The 22,261-nt window shown below is 39.4% G+C and overlaps 1 pseudogene; it reads right to left on the reverse strand.

Annotated features, from left to right (window-relative positions):
• Window positions 1-1,482: 1,482 nt before the first annotated feature.
• On the reverse strand, window positions 1,483-2,156 carry LOC131198227 (general transcription factor II-I repeat domain-containing protein 2A-like; annotated as a pseudogene).
• Between the last annotated feature and the right edge of the window lie 20,105 nt (window positions 2,157-22,261).

Consider the following 22,261-nt stretch of genomic DNA (forward strand, 5'->3'; position numbering starts at 1 on the left):
ATCAAAGTGAACTTAATAATTCCACTAAGGGGGGAGAGGAAAGAGGTACAAGCCATTATAGATACTGGCTGTAACAGATGTCTAATGGGGATGTCAATTGTAAACCAACTAGGTATCAGAACACTAGCCTTAAAACACCCAATAAAATTCCACCAAGTCGATGGAACATTAATTGGCAGAGTCCCAGCCACCCAAATTACAGAGTTGATTGGCCTAGAAATTGGAAAACATCATGAACTTATAAGATTCATAGTAATTCCAAAAATGTCAGAATCTATTATACTAGGCCTAGCCTGGCTGGACAAATGGGCCCCCACAATCAAGTGGGAGGATGGATTCAGAAAAATCATATTGGATGTTGGTCCCTTAGCCCCTATCCCCACTCCCAAGAAACAACCGGTCCATAAAAACCACCAGGGGGAACCAGCAGTCACTGAATCAGACTCACTCCAGGTGAACCATGCATCCCTAAAGCATATGTAGATTTGGCAGAAGCCTTTAGCAAAGAGGAATGTAACCTCCTCCCCACCCCATCGGCCCACTGACTGTGCCATTGAGTTACAACCTGGGGTGAAACTACCAAAACCCAGAATGCACTCAATGACACCTGCCAAACAACCAGTTAGGAGAGAGTATTTTCCTGCTCTAACAGAGGACCAGAAGGAGAACTTCAACTGATAACTATGCACTATATACAACACATAACAAATCTAATTGACTGATTTTAGTAAGTCTTCTGCCAGTCTAACTGACTAGTCCAGGGGTGGGCAATTAATTTTTATCAGGGGCCGCATGAGAAGCCTGAATTGTGTCAGAGGGCCACCAACTTTCTTTCATTGTAAAATACTTAAATTAAATATTTTGAATAGCTGGTACTGATAATCAGAAGAATAAAGCACTCTGTAAATATGTATATTAGGTTATGTGAAACTGTGGTCTATTGGTTAAATAAGAAAAACAATTATTGAACCAGTGCAATTTATTTTTTAATTTGTTAATCTCCACAAACAATAACTTGTAATGCTTTCCACCTCATGTTACTTCTTCAGCGAGAATAATCCAGTCTGTTCTGGGCTTGAACAAGGGCATTGAAATCTGGCGGAATGTCTGAAGTGGCTATGCGAAGGACAGCTGAGAGGTGGTCATCAGTCATAGAGGATCTGTGTTTGGATTTGTTGAACTTCATAACTGAGAATGTCTGTTCACATTGATAGGTAGATCCAAAGAGGACTAGGATCCTCTGAGCATGCCTCCTCAGGTGTGGAAAGTTCTCCTCTTTGAGCGCGGAGTAAAAGTCCAGCAGTGAGACTGACTTGAAGTGATCTGCCAGATGTGTGTCAGACTGCAGATCAATGAGTTCCATCTGAACTTCACTTGGTGCATCATCCACACTGCAGTTGAAGGGAGAAGAAACCATGTGCATTTCACTCTCAAGAGTTTTGAAATCTTGAAATCGCCTTGAAAACTCTGCATGCAATGCTTCTAACATGGTTGAGTACTTTGGAGGTGATCACCTGATCTTTTGGCTTCCTTAAGTGTTGGCAAGTGGGTCAGAATGTTGTCCTTCACTTGGCTTGAGAGAAGCTGTAGTTTTCTCATGAAAGCCTTCACTGCACTGTACATCTCATGCACAAAAAGGCCCTTGCTCTGCATTTTGACATTTAGTTCGTTCATTAGTGCAGTCACATCCACAGCGAATCCGAGGTCTGCCAACCAGTTGTTATCTGAAAGTTCTGGGATGTCATGACCTTTCTGAATACAGAACTCCTGAATCTGGTCTCTCAGGTCCCAGACACTTTTCAGAACCTTGCCAAGGCTGAGCCACCTAACAGTGCAGTGATAGCTTATGTCACCATGTTCAGCCTCAGTTTCCTCCAACAAAGCAACAAACTGTCTGTGATTTAAAGCTCTTGCTCTGATGAAATTAACTATTTTAGTGACAGCATCAACGACATGTTTCATTTTAACACTGTCTTACACAACACTTCCTGATGTATGATACAATGCAAAAATGTCAATTTCTGATCAGGGTTAATTTCTGTCACTTTATCCTGCATTCTCTTTAAAAGTCCAACATTTTCCCTGTCAGATTTGGACAACCATCTGTTGTCACACCTGCAAGCTTGTCCCATTTCAGTCCTAAAATGTCCATACATGCATTTACTTCTCTGAACAAGTCATTACGGTGGTTGTCCCTTTAATTGACTGCATGGCTGCCAACTCCTCCGTGATTTGAAAGTCTGCGGTTATCACGTAAGAAGATGAGCAGCTGGGCAATGTCACGTACATCGCAGCTCTCATCCAAAGCCAGAGAAAAAAAGTCAAAGTCGGCCGCTCTGTTCTTCAGCTGAAGTTCTAAGTTCCCCGCGATGTCCTCAATCCGCCTCGTTACAGTGCGTCGGGAGAGTGAAACGTTCTCAAATGCGCCTTTTTTCTCTGGGCACATCAGCGCAGCAGAGTCCAATAAACACTCCTTAATAAACTCTCCGTCGGAAAACGCCTTACTTTTTCTGGCGATTTTGTGAGAAATGACATAACTTGTCCTGACGGCTGCATCTCTGGGAGTGTGAAGTTGTTGGGTTTGTAGTTTTGCAAGCAATGCATCAGACTCCCTTGCACGCTCTTCACCAGACAGATTTCTGTATTTATCTTCATGCTTGGTGGTGTAGTGGCGATTCAAATTATATTCTTTAAACACAGCAACCTGTGTACCACAGACTAAGCACACTGCTTTGCCTTTAATTTCTGTAAAGAAATATTTGGAAGTCCATGTTTTGTTGAAAATACGGCATTCGTTATCAACTTTTCTTTTCTTGGGGTGTGCCGACATCTTGGGGATAACCTGGCGAACAGCATCACCTTCACTCACACACGTGTATACGCGAGTGAAGGTGCTACGTCTACGACGTGCATACGTAGCGACGTAACGCTTTTCAAAATAAAATTTCAAAATAAAAGTTAAAAAAAAAGTTTAATTTATGGTGTTTATGATTGGCCTCACGCGGGCCGGACAGGGACGTACAAAGGGCCGGATGTGGCCCGCGGGCCTTAATTTGCCCAGGTCTGGACTAGTCAAACTAGGCCATGAAATCCTGTATTAGAAGATCTGTCTGTGATTATGGCCAAGTCCTATGTGTCTCTGTATAAATATTCTGACATTGTATATGTATTCAGTGTAGGTGAGCTTCAACAAAGTATACCTATACAAGAACTTTGTATATAATATACAATTTGTATATAATTTGTATATTTGTGTACAATTTACAATTGTAAATTTGTATACAATTTGTATATAATATACAATTTGACTTTGTATATAATATACAAATGGATGAAGACTATTGCTTGACATAGTGTAAGCCGCCCTGAGTCTTCGGAGAAGGGCGGGATATAAATGCAAATAAATAAAAATAAATAAATAAATAAAACTGCTTTCAAAGACTACTTTGAAAACATTGACTACTCGTATCAATAGAGCAACAGTAGTAACATGATACAATTTAGAAAACTCAGCTATATATGACTGAAAATTAAAAAGTCTGGTTCAGATACAGTGACAAATCATACTTCTCACTATGTACCGGAACAACTGTAAGCCTTGGGCTTACATTTTCCCCTTCCTTAGTATGATTATGAGGCTGGGTGCATAGCTTTCCCTTTGAATGACTTCAGATTCAACATTATATCTGAATTTGAAATAACTTAGTTTAAACTATGATTGTTAACAAGTCAGAATCAGCAAACACAGTTCATCCTATCTTTGCTCATTGAGATAATGAGCTTGACTGCCAAATTTCTCCATAGTATATCTGGAAAGTTTTTAAAACCATAATTTTTCAGTTTTACCTGAATCCATTTGAGAGTTCCTAAAGAAATTAAATTGCTGGCATAATAGCAAAAATATGTAACTTGTCCCTCAAACTGGGATAATGTTGGGGTTCTGGAACTAGCCAATGAAATCTATTTTAAAAAAGGAATCCAGGGAGGAAAATTATGAGCCAGTCATTTGCATAAGTTTGGGTAATTTGGTGGAAGCACTAACCAAGAGAAAAACAAATTAAGCATATTAATAGACAAGACTTGCTAAGGAATGGTAAACGTCTATGGAATTTCTCAGTCATCCAGGTCATGGTGGTCCCAAAGGTGCTTTTTTTCAAGAGGCAACTGGACTAGTCACTTTCACTTTTGCAAAACTTTTTCAGTGTTTTTTGAGAGCATTGATAGATGGAGATTGTTGATGCTGTATTCTTGGATTTTCAAAAAGCATTGGAGTTTCTCATCAAAGGTTTCTGAATAAGGAATAAGAATTCCTATCCTTTCATGGATTGCTAACTGGTTAAAGTAAATAGTAAGGATAAGTAGGAAATTTTCTCTAGGAAAATTTAAAAAAACGAGCTCTTTCAAATTAGATTTTTTTTATGGTGGGACTAGTGCTTTTAAACTTGTTCATAAATTATTTTGACTGATGGTTAAGTTTGTGGGTAATGGATAATAGCAAACTACAAACTTCAGAAAGGTCTCTTTAAACATTGTAAATTAAATGCCAGATTGAATTTGATTTATGTAAATATAGAATGATGAATATTACACACACCCCTCAAGCTTTTCATGTGTACTGATGAGATTTCAGTTAGTGAGGATTTCAAATAAGTAAGTGCTGCAAAATGCAAATTTAGATCATTAGATCATTTAGATCATTAGGAAAGGAACTAAAATAAAATTGCTAACAATATACTGTATTTTTCGGAGTATAAGATGAACTGGAATGTAAGATTCTGAAACTCTGTTTCAGAAAAAACTATTTTTCTGCCTCTGAAAGCCTCTGAAACAGAGCTTCAGAAAAAAATAGCTTTTTTTCTGAAGCTGTTTCAGAGGCTTTTTTTCCCTGAAGCTTCATTTCTGAGACTTTTTTCTGAAGCTCTGTTTGGAAGCTTTTTTTTTGAAGCTTCATTTCTGAGGCTTTTTTCAGCCTCTGAAACCTCCGTTTGAGAGGCTGGGCGGGGCTACTTTCGGAGTTTAAGACACACCCAGATTTTCACCCTCTTTTTTGGGGGGGAAAGGTGCATCTTATACACCAAAAAATATGGTAGATTTCTGATTAAAATCGATGTTATGTGTGCATTTGGACACACTTGTTACCATATTTATAAAACAATATAACCAAACTGAGAAAATTACAAAGGAAACCAGCAAAGCTATTAGAGGACACAAACATCTTTCTTATTAGAAAAGACTGAAAAACTTCGGGACACTTCAGCTTGCAAACAGGGATTGAAGGAGAATATGATTGATATGTACAAATACATGAAGAAAGTATGGGTTTTCACCTTCATCTTCCAAAATATTAGGACCAGAAATCATCCAGTGAAACTTAGAAGGAATTTAGCAAAGAGGGAAGAAATCTACTTCTTCAAATAGCAAATCATTAATCTAACAGCTGGATATTAATTTGAATTGTTTTAAAAGAGGATTGGACAAATCCAAGTAAGGTGAAGGATTTGAGGGCTGTGGTTGGCAAGGCAAGAATCAACGCTTTACAGGCAGTGGATGACTGTAATGTATCTTTAAATATTTTGGCGGGAAACAAGCACGTTGCTGATTGGTTGAAGCCGCCGGTTAAACAGTATATAAGGAGAGGTTTTTCCCCAGCCTGGTTGCTGGGTTCACCATATAGTAAAGAGCTGTTGTCACTACCCTGGTCTCCTGCCTCGTTATTGCCCGAATCTAACACTGGCGACGAAGGTGGGATCTCGAGGTTAAGAGCACCAGGAACGAGCTGAACACACGAAAGAACCGAACCCAGCAAAGCTCAGGGCAGAATCGCAGCGATGGCCAGCTACACTCCGCCCGCGCCGTTTGACCCATCCAGGGAGAAATGGGGAACGTACATGACCCGTTTCGAGAGCTTCCTGGAGGCAAATGAGCTGCAAGGAGTTCCAGACAACCGCAAAAGGGCATATTTCCTGAGCCACTGCGGTCCCGAGGTCATCGACATCGCGGAAGCCCTGGCAGAGCCAACGCCGGTACAATCGGTATCGTGGCAAACTCTGCAAAATCTCTTAAAGAACCATTTCGCGCCAACACCGTCCAAGTACGTACGGCGTTTTGAATTTGGAGAGCGCAGACAGCAAGAGGGCGAATCCATCAGCGAGTACATGGCCGCCCTGAGAAAAGCCTCCAAGGACTGTGGGTACCGAGACTTGGATGAGGAGCTGTTAGAGCAACTCATCCGTGGGGTCAGAGACATGCGTTTGCGGAGGCAGCTGCTATCAAAAAGCAATCTAACGCTGGCAAACGCTCTGGACGAAGCCAGAGCTCATGAGATGTCCACCCAAGCGGCGGAAACCCTACAAAAGCCACTCACGCCAACGGCGAGTGCAAAAGAAACCCCGGTGCACAACGAAGAAATCCAGACCGAATCAGACGGCGAGGATGAGGAGGGAGTTTGCCTCACCGAGAGAAGAGGCAAAGAAGACTGGGAGGAATGCGGAAGTTGCGGAGGGCAACACCAGCGTCAACGATGCAAGTTCAAGGACGCTACATGTCGGCGGTGCGAGAAGAAGGGGCACCTGGCTCAAGTCTGTCGAGCACCCCAACCTTCCCGCCGAAAATTCAAATCGACCAATCAGAGCGCAGGATCGGCAAGGCGACCCGCGATTGGTCAGAACAGAAAGGGCGCGAATTCAAATCGCACGACCGTTGTAATAGGCCGTGCAGCAACCCGCGTCGAGAAGAAAATCTTCAGCAGACCGAAGATAGAAGGAGTGCCGTGCCGACTAGAAGTGGACACAGGGTCAGCGATCACAATCATGTCCTGGGACACTTTTGCAAAAGCTTTGCCGAAAACCGCCAAACGCAAACTGCAAACACAACGGCTACGAGTGCACGACTACCAAGGAATCGCATCCCTGTTCGAGGACCACCTCCGTCCGCCGTCAGTACGGACCACACAAGAAGACCCTGCCCATCACGATAGTCAAGGGACCCTGCCAAGTCTGTTGGGACTAGACTGGTTCCGCATTGGGCATGGGAGTGACTGGCATCTACAGAAGTGACTGTAACCTAAAAGACACACTCATGAACGAGTTCAAGATGTCTTCAAGGACTGCCTGGGCAAGTACAAGGGGACCCCTATTTCCTTCAACTTAGACCCCAGGTAGCTATTAGGTTAAAGGCAAGGAGAGTCCTTTGCCCTTAAACCCAAGATTGACAAGGAGATAGACAAGCTCATAAATCAGGGATTCTGGTGCCAGTCGATCACGCAGTGGGAGACACCAATCGTCACCCCAGTGAAACCAGATGGGTCAGTTAGAATCTGCGCTGACTACAAGGCGACGTTAAACAAAGCCTTACAGAAAAGCGCTTACCCGGTTCCCGTGGTGCAACACTTGCTGCACTCGTTGGGGCAAGGGCAAGTCTTTGCAAAGTTAGACTTGGCTCAAGCCTATCAACAACTGCCCGTAGACGCCAACACAGCCGAAGCCCAAACGATTGTAACTCACAGAGGTGCTTTCAAGTGTACCCGATTACAATTTGGGGTGAGTGTGGCACCGGGGCTATTCCAAAATTTAATGGAACGACTTCTGCAAGGGCTCCCAGGGGTAGTCCCCTATTTCGATGATGTATTGATATCAAATAAAATTTAGAGGAATTGGGGGAGCGTTTGAGAAAAGTTCTGGGCATTTTCCGGTCAGCCGGACTAAAGGTTAAAGTGAACAAATGCCAGATAGGGGTAGAATCCGTAGAATTCTTGGGCTACAGAATAGACAAGAAGGGAATTCACCCCACTGAAAGCAAGGTCAAGGCAATAAGAAAGGCTCCAGCGCCCAAAAACAAAACAGAGCTACAGGTCTTTTTAAAAAATAAGGCAACCGTTGCCGAGCCGCTGCATAAGCTTCTGGGAAAGAATACTGTTTGGTCTTGGGGAAAGTCGGAAGCTAGGGCGTTCGAAGCAGTAAAAAACCTACTCTCGAGCGATAGCTTACTGATCCAGTATCATAGCTCATTGCCATTATTATTGGTTTGTGATGCCTCCCCTTACGGGATGAGGGCTGTGCTCAGCCACAGACTTCCAAACGGCACAGAAGCCCCAATAGCCTTCTACTCCAGAACGATGTCCTCGACAGAGAGGAACTATAGCCAGTTGGATAAGGAAGCGCTAGCCATTGTGTCAGGGGTAAAAAAGTTTCACGAATACGTTTTCGGGAGAGACTTTGAAATTGTCACAGACCATAGACCTCTGTTAGGGATACTGGCTGGCGACCGCCCAACGCCTGTGGCACTTTCGCCACGATTGACCCGATGGACCATCTTCTTAGCCGCTTATTCCTACAAGCTGCAGCATCGACCCGGAAAAGAGTTGGGGCATGCGGACGCCTTAAGCAGATGCCCACTACCAGGGGCGATCGAAGACCCCACTCCGGGGACGCCCATCCTGCTAATTGACTCTCTGGACTCTGGCCCAGTCATGTCTAAGGAGGTGGCTCGGGCATCATACCGGGACATTATTTTGAGACTGTAGGTTGGGTACAAGAGGGTGGCCGCTGCGCGAGCGCTTTTAAAGAATTTGTAAAAAACGGGGAACTTTCGGCTCAAGGGGTGCCTGCTATGGGGGATAGAGTGGTGATCCCAGAGAAATTAAGAAAAAGGGTGTTGGATCTCCTGCACGAGGGTCACCCAGGGATCGTTAGGATGAAGGGTCTAGCGAGAAGCTATGTGTGGTGGCCCTTAATGGACTCCGAAATTGCTGAAAGGGTAGGGAAATGCCAGGCCTGCCAGGAGTCCAGACCTCTACCCCCAACGGCCCCGGTTCGGGAATGGGAAAGACCCCAAGGGCCCTGGTCAAGAATCCACATTGATTTTGCCGGCCCCTTCCACGGCCAAATTTTCCTGGTAGTAGTTGATGCCTACTCCAAATGGCTGGAAATCATTCTCATGAGATCCATGACAGCCGAAGCCGTGATCTCAGTCCTACGGCACCTATTTGCAACACACGGGTTGCCTGACACATTGGTTTCCGATAACGGCCCGCAATTCACGGCAACACAGTTTGAGGAATACTTGGCAGAAGAGGGCATCCGCCATGCCCTCTCGGCGCCTTTCCACCCTGCGACGAATGGCCTTGCAGAGCGTTTCGTCCGAAGCGCGAAAGAGGCATTATCCAGACTCAAGCCAGGCGACTGGCAATCCAAAATAGATATTTTCCTAGCCGTCCAACACCGAACCCCCTGTGCCACCACCGGCAGAAGCCCTGCCGAATTACTAATGGGCCGCAAACTCAGGTGCCCACTCGATCGTTTAAATCCCAACTATACACCGGAGGGATACAAGAGGGGACTCGAAAAGACAAGAGGAATGGATATAGGCGACCGGGTATGGGCACACAACTATGGTGAGGGCCCGACCTGGGTAGCAGGAAAAATTCTAAACATAACAGGCCCCAAATCATACTTGGTAGAGTTAACAGATGGCCGAGTATGGAGGCGACATATAGATCAATTGAGGAAACGGTTAGCCGGGCAACCCGAGTCAGACGACACAAGCCCTGACTATTCTATGTTTAAACCAACAGATGACTCAGACCCGGGAAAATCGCAGGACTTAACTGAATTCCCGGAGGTCCAGCGACGCCCACAGGTTCCTGTAGAAAACAGCAGGGACAACTCGGAAAATAATCCAGGGCCGGATGGCCTAGAGGAGGAGCCGAGAGGAGCAAACAGCCCCTCCGGCCATCTCAACCCGCTCCCAGAGACTGTACTGCGCAGGTCCGAAAGAGTCAGGAGACGCCCAGTTTATTTACGTGATTACGTTGAAAAGTAATATGTAAATAAATGTAAATATATAGGTAAAGTGTTTTCTGGGAGGGAAGGAGTGTAATGTATCTTTAAATATTTTGGCGGGAAACAAGCACGTTGCTGATTGGTTGAAGCCGCCGGTTAAACAGTATATAAGGAGAGGTTTTTCCCCAGCCTGGTTGCTGGGTTCACCATATAGTAAAGAGCTGTTGTCACTACCCTGGTCTCCTGCCTCGTTATTGCCCGAATCTAACAATGACCATTATGTAAACATACTTTCACCATTCAAAGCCATCAAATGACTGCCAAATATCCCTTAATTTGGAAGCTTGGGAGAAGCAGCTTAGTCTCCAAAGAATACATGCATGCATGCATGTATGCATACATACATACATACATACATATCTGACTCTCTCTGGCAACTTTGCATTCCCATCTTTGCACTGAAAATCAACTATTGAATGTAAAATACAATCCAGATTATAGTCTACCAAAATTCTATACAGGAGAGTTCTCCTAAATCAAACTGAAAGATTGGCCTAAAGGTTAACTGTTCTTAATCTTTATTAAGACAGTATTACTGTCTTAAAATGGTATGAAATTTGACAGAGGGCACCGCTATCATGAGCTATTGCATTAAGTTCAAATCTTGTTTGAACTTGGCACACTACATGTCTCTAAATACACTTGCAGAGGAACAACAGGAGAAATGTATGTTTGCGTTTCTTGACAGAAGCAACTAGTTGGCTTGTTTGAACTTGTTTGAATTTGGCACACTGCATGTCTCTAAATACACTTGCAGAGGAACAACAGGAGAAATGTATGTTTGCGTTTCTTGACAGAAGCAACTAGTTGGCCTCTGTATGAAATAGAATACTGGAATAAGATGGGCTTTGGACTGATCTAGTAGGACTATTCAAATTTTCTTAAGGTATAACATAAATATTTAATCGATTTAAAAGCTATGTACTTCCCTTACACTGCTATGCAGAGAAAATAAGGAACGGCAAACATGCAAGCATGTAAGATTTTGGAAAAAACAGGCCATAAAATATATCAGGGATTTACATATGAGACTCCAGGGTTATATCCAATCCCTAAAGCTTGGATATATTCTCCAGATCTCTATAAAAGCTGTAACTGTTAATATCAGAATGAGAAATTATTCAATATGTGAGAAGAAATAATGTGTGTTTAATTTAGGTTTTTCTTAAATCAAATATAGTTTATCCTGACTATGGCACTTAGAACATGACATCTACTTTTTGTAGTCTCTATATGACTCCTCATCAGATTAACATGTCTTCTACATGAGATGCAGTTGAAAAATGCTCTTAGAGGGTTCTTTATCTCAATAAAACGCCCTCTCTCTTTTCCTATTAATTAGCACTATTGTGCAAAGCTTGGGGCTGCAAGAACAAATAATTGTTCTCTACTATTTACACCAGTACTTTTTAGCAGCATTTCTGCATTTTTATTAACGCTGAAAGAGAGTAAAAGTACACTTCCTATTATTTTCCAAATAGGCTCTGGTCCTTTGAACAGTTAATAGAAGCAAATTCACTGGAATCAGCAAGATATACTTTTACATAATCCTATATAGGATTACATTTATATTATTCCAAACTGGGAATAGACATAAGCATAACCCAAAATGATCTTCAATGTTTAAAACCATCCTCTGAGCCTTCATAATCTCAACTGATCACCTTAATATTTAAGATCAAGTATGTGGAGATAATTCTCAAATTCAAGTAACACATTTCCATCCATCTCTCATAATTAATCAGTATTGCTCTTGAGTAATCCATATGAATTGAAACAACTGTAAAAAGGCTGATACTTATTTTAAATGTTCAAAGTTGTGATTGCCACCTGGAAAGTTACAATTGCTGATAAGAAATCAAGCTAGAAGATTAACATCTTAGATGTTAGAGCAGAACCATTAATAGTTTGTGCATGCATAATTGACTAGAAATTTGTACAGTAAATGTTTTCTAAATAGGTAAAGATTCCCCCTGCACATTCAAAAACCGCTACAGAAATATATGCAATCAAATAAAAACTGAATGCATCAATTACCACATCAAGCAAGAAGAAGACCTTCTGCGTTCTAATCGTGCCTTCTATAATTTTGTGAACAACAAACTTAAAGACTTGAGATCCATCCCACCACTAAAAGATTCTAACGGCAAAGAATATAATGATGAAACAGTTAAAGCAAACCTCTTCAACAGGTCTTTGGCACAGTTTTGTTAATAGTAATGACTTATACCCTACATTCCCCAATCGTACCAACAATGAGTACAGTGACTTAACACATATAGATTTCACAGAAGATAATGTTGGAAAAGCTCTTCACAAACTGAAACCATCCCTATCTATTGGACCTGATGGACTATGTGCATACTTAAAAAAGATTTCTACTAATATAGCAGAACCCCTAAGCATAATTTTTGAAAAAGCTTTCATGACCAGTTCCCTTCCCAAACTTTGGTCACTTGCCATGGTCATCCCTGTCTTCAAAAAAGGAGACCCCAGCCTAGTTGAAAATTACAGACCTATCTCTCTTTGCTGTGTCACCTGCAAAGTAATGGAATCTATCATCAACCAATCCATTACCCTCCACGTAGAAACAAACAGCCTACTCTCTAATAGACAATTTGGTTTCAGAAAAAAATTATCATGTAATTTACAACTTCTTCACTGCAAAAACATATGGACTACAAATCTTGATCAGGGCAAAGCCATAGATGCAATCTACATAGACTTCTGTAAAGCTTTTGACTCAGTAGTACATGATAAACTTATCCTAAAACTAAAATCCTACAGCATTTCAGGACCCCTTCACAATTGGATAACAGCTTTCCTGTCAAACAGACAACAAGTGGTCAAAATTGGCAATGCTCTATCAAATCCTGTTCCTGTCAAAAGTGGCGTTCCCCAAGGCAGCGTTCTTGGACCAACACTCTTCATATTATACATTAATGATCTCTGTGATTATATTACAAGTTCTCTTTGCTGACGATGTCAAACTATTTAACACCACCAATACAGCTATCCTCCAAAAAGATCTTAACTTCATATCTGAATGGTCTAAAACTTGGCAACTCCAAATCTCAACCAGCAAATGTTCAGTCTTACATATTGGAAAAAAGAACCTAAACACTAAGTACAAGCTTGATGGACATTACCTTACTGATGACCCCCACTCTGTTAAAGACCTTGGAGTTTTCATATCAAATGATCTATGTGCCAAAGCCCACTGTAACTACATCTCAAAAAAGGCCTTAAGAGTTGTAAACCTAATCTTGCGTAGCTTCTTCTCCAAAAACACTACACTACTAACCAGAGCATATAAAACATTTGCTAGACCAATTCTTGAATACAGCTCGATTGTTTGCAATATATTCCACATTTCTGACATCAATACAATTGAACGTGTCCAGAAATATTTTACAAGAAGAGTTCTCCACTCCTCTGAATACAACAAAATATCTTATGCCACCAGAATTGAAATCCTGGGTTTAGAAAATTTAGAACTACGCCGCCTTCGACATGACCTGAGTTTAACTCAAAGAATCATCTATTACAAAGTCCTTCCTGTCGAAGACTACTTCAGCTTCAATTGCAACAATACACGAGCACACAATAGATTTAAACTTAATGTTAACCGCTCCAATCTTGATTGCAGAAAATATGACTTTAGTAATAGAGTTGTTAATGCTTGGAATACACTACCTGACTCTGTGATCTCTTCCCAAAATCCCCAAAGCTTCAACCAAAAACTGTCTCCTATTGACCTCACCCCATTCCTAAGAGGTCTGTAAGGGGCATGCATAAGAGCACAATCTTGCCTACCGTTCCTGTCCTATTGTTTCCTTTTGTTATATCCACTTAATATAGTTATTACATACTCATACTCATATATATGCTTATATATTGTATAGTTATTTCATACTTATGCTTATATATATTGTGTGACAAAATAAAATAAAGTAAAATAAAATAAATAAATAAATAAATAAATAAATAAATAAATAAATAAATATGTGCTAGTCATTCCAGGTGCTCATCTCTATTTCAAAGCCAAAGAGCCAGAGCTGTCTGAAGATGTCTCTGTGGTCATGTGGCTGGCATGGCTAAATGCCAAAGGCTCACAGAATGCTGTTATGTTCCCACCAAAGGTGGTCCCTATTTTTCTACTTGCATTTTTTACATGCTTTTGAACTGCTAGGTTGGCAGAAGCTGGGACAAGTAACGGGAGCTCACCCAGTTACGCGGCACTAGGGATTTGAACCGTTGAACTGCTGACCTTTCTATCAACAAGCTCAGTGTTTTACCCACTGAGCCACTGTGTCTCTGTTTTCTAAATACTTGTGGCTAAATTATGGCCCACCAGAACAAATGAAATAAAATAATATAATAAAGATTTGAAGTATAATCCAGCCAATTGTAGATTATGTTGGCTTTCTCATATTGAAAAAAAATGTAGAATTTAAATTTCCTCTTTAAACTGGGATGAAATTTAGAATGCTTTGCCCAGATAGTGGTGCTAAAGAGAAAAACATAGCTAAAGAAATCATGGTTATAAGGACTGCTTAAGTTAAGGCATCTTTATTATAATCATGGACTAAAATTCACTGTGCAGGAAAATTATACAATAAAGAATCAGAAAATCTGAATGCTGTGTATTCTTTACCAGATTGCAATAACTCCATCCTGTAGTAAGTTATCATGGATTTTGACATTTTTCCTCATTTAGCAGAAAAGGTGGGAGAAGAATAGCAGCCCAGAATAGGTTACCGCTCTTTCTGAAATGCTGCTTGTAAATGAACATGCATATGTCTTTTTGTCAAAGTTGTTTCCATGGTAACAGATTTGTGTTCACTGAACACTATAAAATATGGGAATTTTATAGCTTTTCTTTCCATGGTGTGTTGTATGGATGAGAAAGATATGGATGAGAATTATATTTATTGTTTTCTGCGGTAATAAGACTGTTAGAAAGCCATGAAGTTGTCAAGTAGTTCTATCAATGTAATACTTTCATTGGGAATATATGGAGCTGCAGAGGGTCACGCGCAGCTGAGAGGCTGGAGAGGAGACAGTTTGCTGAATCTTCGCCTGGTAAGTGACCCAACGTGGCAGGTTGGGTGGGGAGGAAGCGATTGTGGAGTGCAAATGAGGTATTTCAGTGGGTTCTGAGGCTTTGGGTGGACTTAAGCAGGTGGCCTGTTCCATCACTAGACCCCCCATTTCCTTCCCTACCCTGAAATACCTCATTTGCACTTAACAAACCATGCATTTGATTAGCAAATGCATGGGCAAAAGGGAGTGATCCCGTTCAAGGTATGAGATTCACTCCCACAAATCCTTGGGTTATGAATGGAATGGGCAAGCTCCATTACATTTGTAACTAGAGGATTACCTGTACATCTATAATAGAATAGAATAGAATTCTTTATTGGCCAAGTGTGATTGGACACACAGGGAATTTTTCTTGGTTCATATGCTCTCAGTATACATAAAAGAAAAGATACATTCGTCAAGAATCACAAGGTACGGGCTTCCGGTTGGCTCTGTTGGCAATGGAGGTGATCTTTTTGATCATCAACCTCTGGATTGTGTTGGACCGCTAGGACACTGACAATCAACTGCCCAGCGGTTCGAAATTCCCCCTCTTCGGGCGAAGAAGAGGAGATGTGCGAAAGAGGCAGAGGTAGAGCTTCCCTAGAACTCCTGGAAGACACCAGGGGGCTCGAAGGGTTAAGCCCCCTCAGAACTTCAAAGCACTCCAGATATGAGGCTTTTTTCCTGCTTCGGCAGACCTAATTGCCACAACCAACTGTCGGGACTGATTCTAGCTTAAAAAAGAAAATACTGGACTGAACAGAAACGGGAGAGCTCTAACTACAAAAGCAAGTAATTAACTCAATTCCCTGTTATTTTTTTTTTAAGTTTTGGAGCTGACTTCAAAGCGAAAATGGTGGCTGTTCTTTAATGAGCTAATCAGTTGAAAATGAAAGTGTTACAATTCTCACTGCTTGCTGTGTATTGCTGAAGAATTGCTGGAGACTTTTTAAAACATTGTAATGAGAAGGGGGAAGAGACATTATTATTATTATTATTATTATTTATTATATTTGTATACCGCCCATCTCCCGAAGGACTCAGGGCGGTTCACAGCCAAAAAACAACAGAAAACATATAATACATATAAACAGCTAAAAGAATAGACAGTTACATTCAATTGATGCCCTAAAACTATAAGTATAAATTTTAAAACCTCATTTAAACCCCTTTTTTAAAAATCCCAATTTAAAAACTACGTTCAAGCTAGTCCTGCTCTTCGAAATAGTAACGTCTTCAGCTCGCGGCGGAAGGACCTGAGATCAGGGAGTTGACGAAGCCCCAGAGGGAGCTCATTCCAGAGGGTAGGGGCCCCCACAGAGAAGGCCTTCCCCCTAGAGGTCGCCAGCCGACATTGTTTAGCTGACGGTATCCGGAGGAGGCCCTCTCTGTGAGAGCGCACTGGTCGGTGAGAGGCTAATGGTGGCAGTAGGCGGTCCCGTAAATATCCCGGCCCTAGACCATGGAGACTGTTTCTTTAAAAGACTTAGAAGATTTATAAGTAACATTAAGTTAAAGAGAAACTTTAAGAGATGGCAGCAAAACAATTAAAGACAACTGTAACAAAAACCCCAGGAACATCTACACCAGGAGTTTCTCCAGCACATACAGCAGATACAAAATCACTAAATTTGGAAGCACTTCAGGATAATTTGAAAGATTTTATGAGAGAATCCCTTAATGATGCTATGAATTTGCAAACCTCTCAGATAGAAGATAAGTTTAAATTAATTACAGAAGAAATGTCAGAGATGAAAAAACAGATGTTAGAAATTCAAATTGGAAATAAAGAAGACAAGGAAGGTTTGGTGTCAGCAGTACAGGGTTTGGCATCAAATGTGATTTTATTGGATCAGGAAGTAGAAGAAATAAAGAAAGTTAATTTAAAATTGGAAAATAAGATTGAGGTAGCTCAAAGTAAAATGGATAAAGCTGATGATGAAATTGTTTTGGAACAATATAGAGCTATGGAATGTGCTTTAAGAATATGGGGCCTAAAAGAGAATAGACAAGAGAATTTGAAGCAAATTTTTTCTGAGGCCTTTGAGGAGATTTTGGCAGTTTGTCCAGAAGATGTGGCTTTTTATATTGACAAAATTTATCGTGTGCATTCCTGGATAGCAAGACAAAGAAATCTTCCGAGAGACATTGTCATTTATTTTACTACTAGAACAGTGAGAAATGAGATTTTACAAGCTTCTTTTAAAGGAGACAAGATTCAAGCGGCTGGTCAAGATATTTTAATACTAAAGGAAATTCCCCCCAAAATGTTGAGAGGTAGGAAGGAATTTGCCTTTTTGGTGAACGAACTTAAAAAATGTCAGATTGAGTACAGATGGGACATCCCAACTGGTATAATAGTTTACTATGAAGGGAAAGCACATCGTCTTAATACAGTCGGTAAAGCACGGGAGTTTTATGCTTATGTGCTCAAAGCTGGAAGTCCACCATCTCCGGATGGTAGGAGAAAGGAAGGTGAAATTAAAGAAAAAGAAGAAGTAATGGAAGAAGACCTTTTACAAGTGTTGGATGTGTCTAAGATAGGATCAGAGATCCTAGGATGACAAGAGCGGCTGTCAAATGCAAGGAACAAGAAGAAAAGGCTCAACAGGCTCAATCTGCTACTACTAAGACAGAAAGAGTGGAAGGAGCAAGGCCCAAAGAAAGATATGATTTGCGGCTGGTGCTTCAAAAGTTTCCAATCACCGATAATGGCAATTAGACTTTTATCATGGAATGTTAATGGATTAAACTCACCACAAAAGTGAAGAAAGATATTTCATTATTTGAAGCAATTTAAAAATGACATTGTATGTTTACAAGAAACATATATTAGAACATTAGTCCAGAAATATTTGATAAATTCAAAATTGGGAATACATTTTGCTGCATCTGCTACAGAAAAGAAGAATGGCCTAGTTGTTTATATAAAGGTTAATTTATCTGCAACATTAATTAAGGCGGATAATCAAGAAAGATATATCACCATTGAACTTTTATTGGAGGGGAGAAAGATAATTTTAATAGGAGTTTATGCGCCAAATCAACAACAAGAAAATTTTTATAAGTTTTTACATAAAAGAATAACATCTTGGGACTATAAAACTCACATATTAATGGGTGATTGGAATGGAGTGATGGATAGCCAGAAAGATAAAAGAAGTCTTAGAAATATTTCCAATCGTGTTAAACTGCCAAAGGCCTTCTTTGATTTGATGGAAGATTTAGAATTGAGAGATGTATGGTGAGAAAGCAATGAAAAAGAGAGAGATTTTACATTTTTTTCTGATAGACATCAATCATTTTCTAGGATCGATTTTATTTTAATTACTAATGATTTGTTTTTCAGAGTGAAGAAGACAAAAATTTGTTCTAGAACTTTGTCTGATCACACCCCGGTTTGGATTGAGCTAGATCGGGAAAAGGAGGCCAGGAGGTCATGGAGGATGAATGAGAATTTGTTTAAATATGAATAAAATGTAAATGAATGTAAAACTCAAATGAAGGATTTTTTTTCTTTGAATATGGATAAGGGGACACCTATAGAGATAGTTTGGGACACCAGCAAGGCTTATATAAGGGGAATTTTATTGGATATGAATAATAAATATAGAACTAGATTGCAGAAAAAGCGAAAAGAATTAGAAAAGGAAATTAAAAGGAAGGAGCAGTTATTGGTACCCAGGAGATAGTAAAATAAAAGAGTCAATAAATATATTAAGAGGTCAATTTAATATGTTAATGGCAGATTAGGTGGCAACTAATTTACAATATGCAATATGGAAGGTGGTTAGCATATTTATTAAGAAAGAAACAGAAATGAAGTATAATTGATAAAATAGAATATAGAGGTAAGGAAGTATATCAGCAAAACTTGATTTTAAAAGCCTTTTTAGAATATTATACTAAGTTATATGCTAGAGATGTGATTAATGATAAAGATATAGATAGATATTTACAGGACCACAGTATCTTAGAAATTACAGTAGATCAAAGGGAAGAGTTGAATCAATTAATTTCTTCAGAGGAAATAGTGTTTGCAATTAAGCAGCTTAAAGCCTATAAAGCACCAGGTACAGATGGTTTGACAACTACTTATTATAAAAATTTACAAAATGAGATGATTGTACCACTTAAGGAGTTATTTAACAGAATACAAAGGGGAGGAGAAGCTCCTCCCTCATGGAGGACAGCTTTTATTTCATTAATACCTAAAGAAGATCAAGATGGTGTTAAACCAGAGAATTATAGGCCAATATCGCTTTTAAATACTGATTATATTTGCTAAGATATTAGCAAATAGATTGATGTCACTGATGACTCAATTAATACACAATGATCAAACAGGATTTATTAAGGGAAGACAGATGAGATATAATATGAGACAAATTGTAAATTTACTTGAATATCTGGAAAGAAACAGCCAGGTCTCAGCAGCACTCTTCTTTTTGGATGCGGAAAAAGCTTTTGATAGATTGAATTGGCAGTTTTTGTTTAAAGTAATAGAAAAAATGCAATTTGGGGATTATTTTATTCAAGCAATTAAGGATATGTATCAAAAGCAAACAGCTCAAATAATAGTAAATGGCGGATTAACAGAATCCTTCAAGATTGAGAAAGGGACTAGACAAGGATGTCCCTTGTCACCGTTATTCATTTTAACTTTGGAAATATTATTGAGTAATATATGTGGTTTAGATCGAATAAAAAGAATTAAAATTAAAAATCAAGATTATAAATTAAGAGCGTTTGCAGATGATCTGGTTGTTACTTTATCTCAACCAATACATTCAGCCGCATATCTAAATTTTTATTTTATTTATTTATTATTTAGATTTTTATACCGCCCTTCTCCCGAAGGACTCAGGGCGGTGACAATTGATCAGTATAGTAAGGTATCTGGGTTTAAAGTGAATCAACAGAAGACAAAAATGATAATTAAAAATATGAATACACATCAGAGAGAAGAACTAGAAAGAATAACTGGATATGAAGTAGTAAAAAAGGTTAAATACTTAGGAGGATATATTACAGCATCGAATGTAAAGTTATATAAAAATAACTATGAGGTATTGTGGGGAAAAGTAATTAAAGAAATGGAGAATTGGAAAAAGTTACAATTATCATTGTTGGGAAGACTGGCAGCTATAAAAATGAATGTTTTACCTAGACTTTTATTTTTCAAATGATTCCAATATTGAAGAAAGATGCAAATTTATAAGAATGGCAAAAAGAGATTAGTAATTTTGTATGGAAGGGTAAAAAACCGAGAATAAAGTTAAAAATAATGCAAGACGTGAGGGAAAGAGGGGGTTTAAAAATGCCGAATTTGAAATTGTACTATGATGCAGTTGCTTTATCTTTAATTTCTGATTGGATTAATTTAACAGAGGAAAGCGTTTTGAATATAGAAGGTTATGGTTTGTTATATGGCTGGCATGCATATGTATTATATGACAAGAAAATTGATAAGATATTTAAGAATAATATGGTCAGAAGTGCTTTGTTGAGGGTTTGGAAAAAATATCAATATAAGTTAGATGGTAAGATACCAATATGGACTATCCCCAGACATATGATAGAGAATATAAATATATTACAAAAAATGGAGGTTATCACTTACAAAGAGCTTTTGACTATGGAAAAGGGGAATTACAGTTAAAATCTAGGGAGAAATTGAGGGCTGAAGGGAGAAACTATACATGGTTCCAGTATGGACAATTGCAATCTAGATGGAAAATAGATCAGAAAATTGGTATTAGGCAAAGTCATGATAACTTGGTAAAACAAATAAAAGATCAAGGTCAACAGCATATAAAGATACATATAAAAATACATATAAAAAGCATATAAAAATACAAAGAAATACAAAATACAAATTGGAGACATAGAAAGTTAAAAGAAAGAAAAATATCAAAAAAAATTGCAGAAATACTTCCTCATTACTAAAATTAGAAAGAGTGTGTAATAAAATAAAGAAATAAGAAAAATACTACCTCATTACCAATTTCATAAAAACTCAAAATATCATTATGCCAGCCAGAAAATCCAACGCTGATAAAATCTTAGAAACAAGATTAATAACTATTGAACAAAACTTAGATAAAAGATTACTAGCTATTGAACAAAACCTAGAAAAAAGAATACAAGATATTGAACAAAACTTAGAAAAAAAAATTCTGACTTCCGGTGGTTTCCGTCTTCCCCGGAGGACGTCTGGAATGGCGTCCGGAACTGAGATTCTGTAAAAGCTGGTGAAACAGCGGAGAACAGCTGTTAGCCAGCTTCAAAGCTTTTCTCTGGGTGAAAGAGAATAGCGAAGAGTGGCTGGATAGCAGAAGATTGCCCCAGGGGCTCTGCTTTCTTATGCAGAGTCTCGGAGGGGTGCCTGCTTAATCCAGCCCTACTCCAGACTCGGCTCGATCCTGCTAATTAGGCAGGACAAGAGGAAGACGCCCACCTCTGCTCCATTGATTCCGTTTTGAATAACTAAAAGCAGACAGGACAAATACAAGTGATCGGTTACTGGGGAAGCAAGAAGAGAGCTGACTTCTACTTCTTTTTAAAAAAAGGGGAAAACTTTTTCTCACTTTAACTTAGTGAAGGAAGAAATGGCATCTGAGAGGAAGTGGATTGGAGGTCGATTGTGAGAGAAAGGAAGTTCGTCTTTGTGGATTTTGGCTGAATAGAAGCTCTCCATAGGAGGCAAGGTGAAAGTTTTTATTTTACAACTTTAATTTGAGACTTTTTGAAACGTTGAGATCTTACAATTCTAATTTGAGACTTTACTTAAATTAAAATGGCTTCTAAGCCACAAAAGCTCCCATGACAAGAAGGGGGTCTGAAACTAACTTAGAAGATATGTTAAAGGAACAGAACAGAGTTTCTGAAGAGCGATTTAAAGAAATTATGAATAATATTCATGGTGTGAAGGATCAACTTAGGGAAGAAATTAAAGAGACTAATAAAAAAATTAGAGAAGATTTATTGATGGTTCTTCAAGGTTTGGCAAAAAATTTGGAAGTAATAGAGGATAAAGTGGAAGTAATTAGTCAAGCAAATCAGTATTTGGATAATAAAGTTGGAGAGCTCCAAAATAAAGTGGATAAAAATGAGGACCATGTGGTGGTATTGCAATATAGAGCATTGGAGAAGGCTTTGAGAATTAGGGGTCTTCAAGACTGGAAGGAAGAAGATCTTTAAAAAGTTATATCAGAAGCCTTAGCTGAAATGTTAGGAATGGACCCTCGAGAAGTTGATTTTCAAATTGATAAGGCATATAGGGTTAATTCTTGGGTAGCGAGGCAGAAAAAGCTCCCAAGAGACATTGTAAT

Source organism: Ahaetulla prasina, chromosome 4, assembly GCF_028640845.1.
Source record: "Ahaetulla prasina isolate Xishuangbanna chromosome 4, ASM2864084v1, whole genome shotgun sequence".
In the NCBI taxonomy this organism is placed as follows: domain Eukaryota; kingdom Metazoa; phylum Chordata; class Lepidosauria; order Squamata; family Colubridae; genus Ahaetulla; species Ahaetulla prasina.